This window comes from Quercus suber, unplaced genomic scaffold (genome assembly GCF_002906115.3).
Source record: "Quercus suber isolate HL8 unplaced genomic scaffold, Cork oak 2.0 scaffold_481, whole genome shotgun sequence".
Classification (NCBI taxonomy): domain Eukaryota; kingdom Viridiplantae; phylum Streptophyta; class Magnoliopsida; order Fagales; family Fagaceae; genus Quercus; species Quercus suber.
This window is the reverse complement of record NW_027069932.1, coordinates 262,472-270,955: the sequence shown is the minus strand read 5'-3', so window position 1 is coordinate 270,955 and position 8,484 is coordinate 262,472. Positions and strand designations below refer to the sequence as shown.

Sequence of the window (8,484 nt, the reverse complement as noted above, 5' to 3'; positions counted from 1 at the left end):
AGAGCATCCACAGCCGGAATGCTAATCTCATCCTATTTTACCATCTCAAAAAGTCACTTTATCAATTATACAATACCATTTTACTATACATCCAGCATCCCAACTTTTATTTTCTTATCCTACTTATTAAAATAATATATTTACACATTAAAATATATTATCCAACAAAATGCACTCCTCTCACAGAAAAACGCAGCAACCCTGTTCCAAAAAAAGAAAAACCCAGAACCCACCTTGCCACCACCACGCCACCGGCCAGCAACCACCACCACAACCAAACTCACCACCAACAACAACCACAAGAAACAACCACCAAGAGGAAAGGAAACACAAAAAATTGCCAAAAACTACCACCACCGATCGAGGAAATTGCCAAGAAACACAAAAATTGCCAAAAACTACCACCACCGATCGAGGAAATTGCCAAGAAACACAAAAAAATTGCCAGAAACACACCAAGAAGAAAAACCACTTCAAACCCACGCTCGAGGAAATCACTTCAAACCCACCACGCCGACTCGCCGAACTCCATAAGCCACCGATTAGCAACCCCAAGCCACTAATTAGCAAACCCAAGCCACCGATCAGCAAACCCACCTCGCCGATTTGAAACCCAGGCCGTCGAAAATACTCTATCACTGATTTGAAACCCACGCCGCCGATTTGAAACCCACGCCATCACCGATCAGCAAACGCCATCGCCGCCACGCCTTCAACGGACCTTGCTTCCACCAATAGCGAGTCAGAGAGTGAGAGAGCGTAGATGAGAAAACAGAAAGAGAGAGTTGAGAAAGAAAGAAACGTCTCAGCCCCAGAGACAAAGAGAAAGAGAAGACAGAGGAGAGAGAATATAAAAGTGATTAAAAAATTTATACAATTGTGCTACAGTGCGATTCTACATGTAGAATCGCACTGTAGCACAATCCTAAATTTTTTTAGGATTCTTCAGATTTACAATCCCAGCTGCTGACTCTTTTAAGCTTAAAATGCCAAAATTTCCTTAAATTTAGCATTTACAATCTCCGCTGCGGATGCTCTTACTGCTAGATTTATGGAATGGTTTAAAATTTTCCTCAAACCGTAATCTGTATGGTCTTTGAGATAGAATACAAAGTTATTTTATTATAGAGCAACTTTTGGCCAATCAAAGATGCATTACAGAATATGGCCGTAGATATGACTGTGTTAGCAAAGAAATATTCATCTAGGCAGTTCCAGCTGGTATTGAGGCTTATATGAGTCTACTTGGCATTGCTGGACAGTACCGTGGATTTGCTATCTCATGTTGTAAAAGCTTATTAAGTAATAGGGTCTATAGAACTTGTAAGATTGAAGAAAGGCAATTCAATGGTTTGATTTATGCGTATAGAACTTGTATGCTTAGTTGGGTCTGCTTTCTCAAAATTTCTTGTCTGACCTTTAATCTCTCATTTCCATAGGTGGTGGATGTAGATAATGTGAGGCAAAGAGTTACAGTAAAATTAATTCCAAGGATAGACTTACAGGCTCTTGCAAGCAAATTGGTAATTCATTTCCTGCCTCTTAATTTGATTTTCCATTTGATAAGTTGTGCTTGTGTGCGTGCAAGTAACCTATAAAAAAAAGTGTGTGCAAGTATCAACCTTCTATTAATTAATAGCAAAAATACACTTTTGGTCCCACATTTTGGGCCGATTCCCATTTTGGTCTCAAAATTGATTTTGCCACTAATGTAGTCCCTAAAAAACGAAAATCAATTCTATTTTAGTCCCTGCCGTCAACCTACTAACGGAAACCTCCTACATGGTAGACGGAATGCATAGGTGGCATATTAGATATTGATGTAGCTAATAAAATAATATTAAAAATAGCATGCCAGCATCCATGTCAGCATAAAATGCCACCTCAGAAAATTAAAAAACAATTAATGAATTTTTTTTTTTAAACCTTAAGAAAAGAAAAGAATTAAATTTTTTTTGGGAAGAACATGAAGAACCAGAACATGTGTTCTTCCCGGTCAATCATCTCACCTTGCCCAGAAAATTAAAGAATCAAGATTTTTTTTCCCTTTTCTTACATTTCCTTAGCAACCAAACCCATAAAATCACTCAGATTTACAAAACATAACGACATGCCCACAGATTTACAAGACACAAAGACATTCAACAATTACTCAGTTGATTCTTTCACATTCTCATTACAAACACAAAGACCTTCAACAAACACAAAGACCTTACACACCTTCATCCAAATTAACAAACCCAACAAAGCAAACCCAAATGAAAACCAAATAGCAAAAACCCAATCCTACCGTGTAGATCAAAGAGAGCAAGAGTCTGAGATGTCATTGGGTTTGGCTTTGTTGTCGTGGTGGCTATCATGGTGGTGCTCATGAGGGAGAGACCAAAACTCCATTTAGATCGAAGAGACAAAAAGGGATAGATCTTTATCTGTCACACCCCAAAACCCAAAAGGTCTAAAGCATGATAAAGCCGTCTCAAGTACCTGTAAATTTTTGTTCCTTTTTGAAAATTAAATCCACATAAATCATATCAAGTACTAACATCAAGAATTATCATAATAATTTCATTGGATATACTCTCAAAGTAAGTCAGGGCTCTAAGCAATAATTACAAGAACCATTGGCCACAAAAGAATAGAGGTCTGATTAAATAATTACATATCATCAGCTTGTCCCATTAGTGGAAATAAAGTTACAACCACTATCATATACAAAAGAATGAGTCAAGCCTATTCTAAGATATACATCATCGAATATCTCCATTTCAAAAGTTCAGCCTCCATCAGTAGTTAGTCTAACAACTATCAGCCACCAAAAAGCTGTCTCAAAAGATTGATGCCTACTTTGAAAATTTTATAAGATAATAGGATGAGACAGAGCCCAGTAAATAGCATAATTAATGGGGGTGGGGGAAATGCAAGTTTCATAACAATGAAAATTCTACAGACTTGCTAAAATTTGGGAATTTCCATTTGAATTTTGCAAAATAAATTTCCTTAACATCATGACAAGAATGATAGACATATTGTAGCACCAAGCTTCCCAAAGTAACTATGAAACTACATATTTTTCATTGTGAGCCATAAAATATCTAATACCATTTCAAATCCAGAAACCTCACCCAAGGCCACATGACGGGGTCGTCACACAGACGGGATCATCACACAGACGGGTCGTCACACAAACGGGGTAATCACCAATATCATGGCACAATGACAAAACCATGTCAAAAGCTTACAAGTTAATGTATTTGAAATAAAAAGTTCACTTCCAAGTAGTTTCATAAAATATTTCAATAACCAAATAGCCACAATATTCTCAAAGTCCTCTAAACTATTTCTTGTCATAAATATTTTGCGTAAATTTCCCAAATAATACAAGCTAAGATAAAGCATATTTAGAATTTGCAAATAATGCAATAAATTCATAAAATTCTTTCCCAAGAATTTTATAAAAGATGCATATCTTTTCCATGCTAACAAATCATGCAATTCTCCACATGCAATAAGAATATGCACTTTCGTATATCATCATAAATAGTAGGGTCACAACACAATACTTTTTAGAAAAACATAGTTCCACTATTAATTTTCCAAAATGTGTTTGACCCAAACAAAGTTTATACGACATGATTATTTTCCAAAAATCCCATTAAAAGCTACTTATCTCGCAACCCGCAATAGCCTAATTTTCCAAGCTCCAAATGAAATTTAGCTAGAACCTAAACAATACCAAGCAAACCTATCACAATAAGCATAAAGCTTGAAATTGTATCTAGTTACATTTTAAGAATTTCCAAATAAGCACTAAATTAGGCACGCCTAGGTTTAGCCTCACAAATAATATTTTCCACTTCCAAAGTTTCTCAACCAATTACTTTACAAGGCATAGACTCCCATTATACTCATGAATCATTCAAGGTATTATCTCTAACATCAAAACCTCAATAATTTATGAATAGTTTTCACAAGATTTTCACAACATCATCAAGAGACCCATGACATCAAAATCACAATATCCTACCAAATAAACAATTTAAATCTTTAACTAACTCTAAATAAACCATAAAAATTATATTCACAATTTATACCTCAAAACACCTAAATTTTCACCATTCATAAACCTTAGTTTGCCACCACTAGTAAAACCATAAACCCACTCATCAAATTAGTCCACCAAAACAAAAACCCATATACATAATTACAAGAATATCACCCAAAAAGCTCATAAATCTCATGAATATCATTATCAAATCTTAGATTAAAATAACCTTAAGCAAAAGTATAAAATCCACTAATAGACTTGAAATTTTACCTTAAATCAAAAGAAATGAACATGCCTTAGAGGTTCCTAGAGAGCTTTGCGGTGATCTTGCCGTGAAAAGATAGTAGAGATGGTGGAGGATGAGCACCGGTGAGATAGGATGAGAGAAAAAGAAAAAGAAGTGAGTAGAAGACCTTAGTTGACCGGCCAAAGAGGGAGAGATATGAGTGATATTTGTGTGGTGGGGAAATGAGTGGGGTAGGTGGGCACGTGTGAATGCAAATAAAAATCTGACCATCATTTTTTTTTTTAACTAGGGCGTTACATTATCTGTTCAAAGGGGATAGATCTAGCAAAAACCTGACCCAATATGTCTAGGCTTCATCACCCACCACCACTCCATGGTGATTTCTAGACCTCGATTTTGTTAGAAATCAACACTAACTCTCTTGTCTCTAGAAATTTCTAGAATTTCACTCAATTTGCTTCTCTTCAGAATTCTCTAGAAACTTCTAGAACTTCTCACACAATCTTTCTCTCTAGAAATTTCTCTCTAATTCCGGACATTTCTTTCTTGCTCTCTTTCCAAAATTCTCTCCAAGATAGTTCTATAGAAGCTTCCTTAAATTAGTGAATTTTAGCCACAAATTTATAAGGTATCTAGAAGGTTGGAGAATGGCATTAATTTAATGCCAATAAAAAGGAAGAAGCTAGAAGCTTCAAGTTGGTTTCCTAACCAACATACATCTAGTACAAATAGATGTGGTGGTGTGTGAAGTGAGTGAGTGTCATAAAGCACCAAGTGAGAGATGTGTGAAGTTGTATGAAGTGGTGAAGTGTGTGTGCCGTAGGTAGCAAGTGTGTAGAGTGAAATAGAGTCAAGAGCTAGTGTGTGTAGGCGTCTAGAAGTGAGGTGTGTGCAAGTGTATTTGGAGAGTAAGTGTCGTGTTTGCAGTGCACTAGTGTTAGTGAGTCAAGCATTAGTGCTTGTAAAGTGTTGTAATTTGAAGAGTCTAAGTTTTCAATAAAAGCTCTCTTGTTCAGTCTTTTGTTCAACAATCTAGTGTTAGAGCTTCTGCTACCCCAACAGATTTCATCGATCCAAAGGAACCGAAGCTTTCAAGCTTCGCCATCATTGGTCTTGCATCGCACTGCCGCCATATTGCCGCCAGTAACCGATCTCAGCATCTCTCTCTAACCCAGATCAAACCAATCTCAACCTCTCTCTATCTCTAACCCAGATCAAACCAAGACCCAAAAACCTTAGTGAGAAAAAGTTCCAGTCGACAAAGAGAGAGATACCAAAATTGGAAAATATAAGTGTGGCTGGGTGGGGTTATTGGATTTAGTCGTGTTTAATTTATTTTTAAACAAGCCATATTTAATTTTGTTGTTGATAAGTATCTGATCTTTATATTTTAAAGATATCTGTTCAAAATAAAATTGATTTTTTTTGGTTAAAATTGATCATTTTTTTTATATTTAAGAAATTTATTTCATTAATTGTTTTTTTTTTTTGAGGTAGATTTTTTATTTATAAAAATGCTGACGAGGATACTGACGTACTATTTTTAATATTATTTTATTAGCCACATCAGCATCTAACATATCACTTATGCACTCCGTCTACTATGTAGGAGGTTTCCGTTAGTGGGTTGACGGCAAGGACTAAAATAGAATTGATTTTCTATTTTTAGGGACTACATTAGTAGCAAAATCAATTTTGAGACCAAAATGGAAATCAACTCAAAATATAGGGACCAAAAGTGTATTTTCGCCTTAATTAATTAGTCAATCATTTTAAAGGAATTGAATTGTATTGAGTTTTTGGTATATCCTGGTAATCACTAATTTAATTAATTCGTGATGTAGGAGCGCAGAGAAGTTGTGAAGACGAAGGCATTTGTTCCTCCTCCATGTTTTATGAACATTGATGAGGCCAAGTACTGATTATATGTTTCTGTTGCAATGTAGTTTCTACATTATATATGCGTGGTATGGTGTCTCAGTTTCCAGCCTCATAATATCTTGTGCTCTATATTCTCAGAGAACTCCATATTCATGTAGAGCACAGACAGATCCAATGATCGGAGATTATTTTCAGAACATTGGTGTATACGACTAAATTTCTAGTATGAAATAAATCAAACAAGTAAAATAGTTTCACAAATGCGGATTTGTATTGATGATTGTGTGGTACAATTCTTTGAAATTACAAAAGAGCGATCCTCTGATTCGATCTCCTTGCAAGACTTATTGATGGGATTTATGGTAATGTGATTTCAACTTGAACACAAAATATCCTTCAATTTGGTTGAGGGATGGATCGAAGATTGTTGAAACGGAATTACAATGAATCTCTGGCTATGAGCTTGTTAGAAATCCTTTGTTCTTCACGTTCTTCGTGTGTTCTTCGTGCGTTCTTTGTATTTGAAGGTTTGTGGTGGAAGTTCTTTGGGGCCTTAAGGGCTTGAATCCGTAGAGCTTCACTGATTTGTGATTTGTTGATGTTTCTGGAGGCTTTTAAGCTTGATTCCAGCAAACTTTAGGATCGAGGAAGATGATTTGGATGATTTCTCTTCGAATGTTCTTTGTATTCGAAGTTGAAGTTCTTGAAGTTCTTGGAGGTTTTAGGGCTTGGTTTTGGCAGAGCTTCTGGACTTCTAAGTGCTTCAGATGGCTTGGTCTCCTCCTAAATGTCTTAGGAAGGCATTATTTATAGGAGTTTGGGGGTGGATAAGCGACACTTGGCGGAGTCTGATTGGTGACACATGTCACAGTTTGATTGGTCTGCTTATGTCATCGCTTACATATGCGAGGCTAATTATGTTATCACTTACACGTGCAAGCTGCTTATGTCATCACTTACATGCGTTGATGCGTGATTGGTTTTTACATGACACTTGGCAAATTTCTGTTGGTTTTTGAGTAGTGATAGTAAAACCTAACAGCAATACGTGGTGCTTTGTAATTGACTGTATCTTGTAGACTTGGTAGTGTGATGTGTCAGCCTGTGATAGGTTGGGAATTTTTCCTCTCTACAATTGGTGACATGATGTTTAAAGATGGTTTGTTGTATAAAACGGTATCCATGATATCAATTTGCTCTCAAATTATAAAACCTACTTTTGATGAACTTGAAAACTTTTAGAAACCTGGTGAGAATAGAGATAACGATATGGCTAGTTTGTCGACTTTATTTGCAAATAGAAAGAAAGGGCATTTTGTGAAGGGCGATGCAGTCATTGTTATCAAGGGAGATCTCAAAAACTTGAAGGGAGGGGTTGAGAAAGTAGAGGAAAAGAATGTTCACATCAGATCAGAAATGAAGGGCCTTCCAGTACAAAATGATTGTACTGCAATGAATTCTTCTTAGGTTGGTTGCTGATGATGCCGAAAAAACCACCAGTGAGCCACACGTACTCACACACTCAGAACCTAACCTACACAACATGAGAAAGGAGAAAGACCTAAACAGAGAGCACCGGTGTGGTGCCGGCTGAATACCCTCCGAAGGTCAAGTTAGAATCTTTTACAACTCCAGAGTGCTAGAGAGGGTCAACTATGCATACCTCGATTTGTGAGGGTATTGAGGTTTTTATAGTAATCGAAAGTCGACCTCTTTTTCTTGGAGTCGAATTCTTTTCCTTGTAGAAATCCTCTTAAGGAGTTCCAAACGTGATGGACAAGTCTTTTCCATATAAAGAAGATCTTTGTTGATGCGTGCGACTTCTAGAACCCTACTTGTGCTAGGATTCTATTTACCTTGGGATTCTGTGGTGTGTGCTACAAGTACTCCCATCTAGGGGTTCTGTCTGACACGTGACAAACAGGTCCGACCAAGTTAAGTCCATACATGACGAGTTCGTACATGACAAGTCTGTCCTCAACAGGTCTTGCACATAATGTGCTTGTCCTCCAGCTTCACTCATTCTCCGTCAACTTATTTTTCCCTCTTCAGTTGCCCCCTCACCCCATTGGTCCGTTATCTATGAGCAAACGGACCCGTGGGGTGACGGTTTAGAAATTTGGATGACGGTTGAATGCCTATGAACTGTACTTGCATCTGGACAGATTGTCAGGAACGTATTTATTACTTATGACACGTGTCATTCTTCTATAGGCTGTTGTCTTGGACCGAAGCGTCGCTTCGTCTTCTGTGCACCTCTTATATATATATATATATATATATATTTCACCCATCTCTCCTCATTTCTCCA

At 36.9% G+C, this 8,484-nt stretch overlaps 2 long non-coding RNA genes across 2 annotated transcripts; one reads left to right on the top strand and one right to left on the bottom strand.

The window, feature by feature from the left end:
- Nucleotides 1–1,435: 1,435 nt before the first annotated feature.
- LOC136063063 (uncharacterized) lies at nucleotides 1,436–6,434 on the top strand. The gene is made up of 2 exons (XR_010624767.1): nucleotides 1,436–1,523; nucleotides 6,137–6,434. It is a non-coding gene; the product is annotated as an uncharacterized LOC136063063 (long non-coding RNA).
- On the bottom strand, nucleotides 2,023–4,520 carry LOC136063062 (uncharacterized). Its single transcript, XR_010624766.1, has 2 exons — nucleotides 4,316–4,520; nucleotides 2,023–2,484 (listed from the first exon to the last, which is right to left on the bottom strand). It is a non-coding gene; the product is annotated as an uncharacterized LOC136063062 (long non-coding RNA).
- Nucleotides 6,435–8,484: the final 2,050 nt, after the last annotated feature.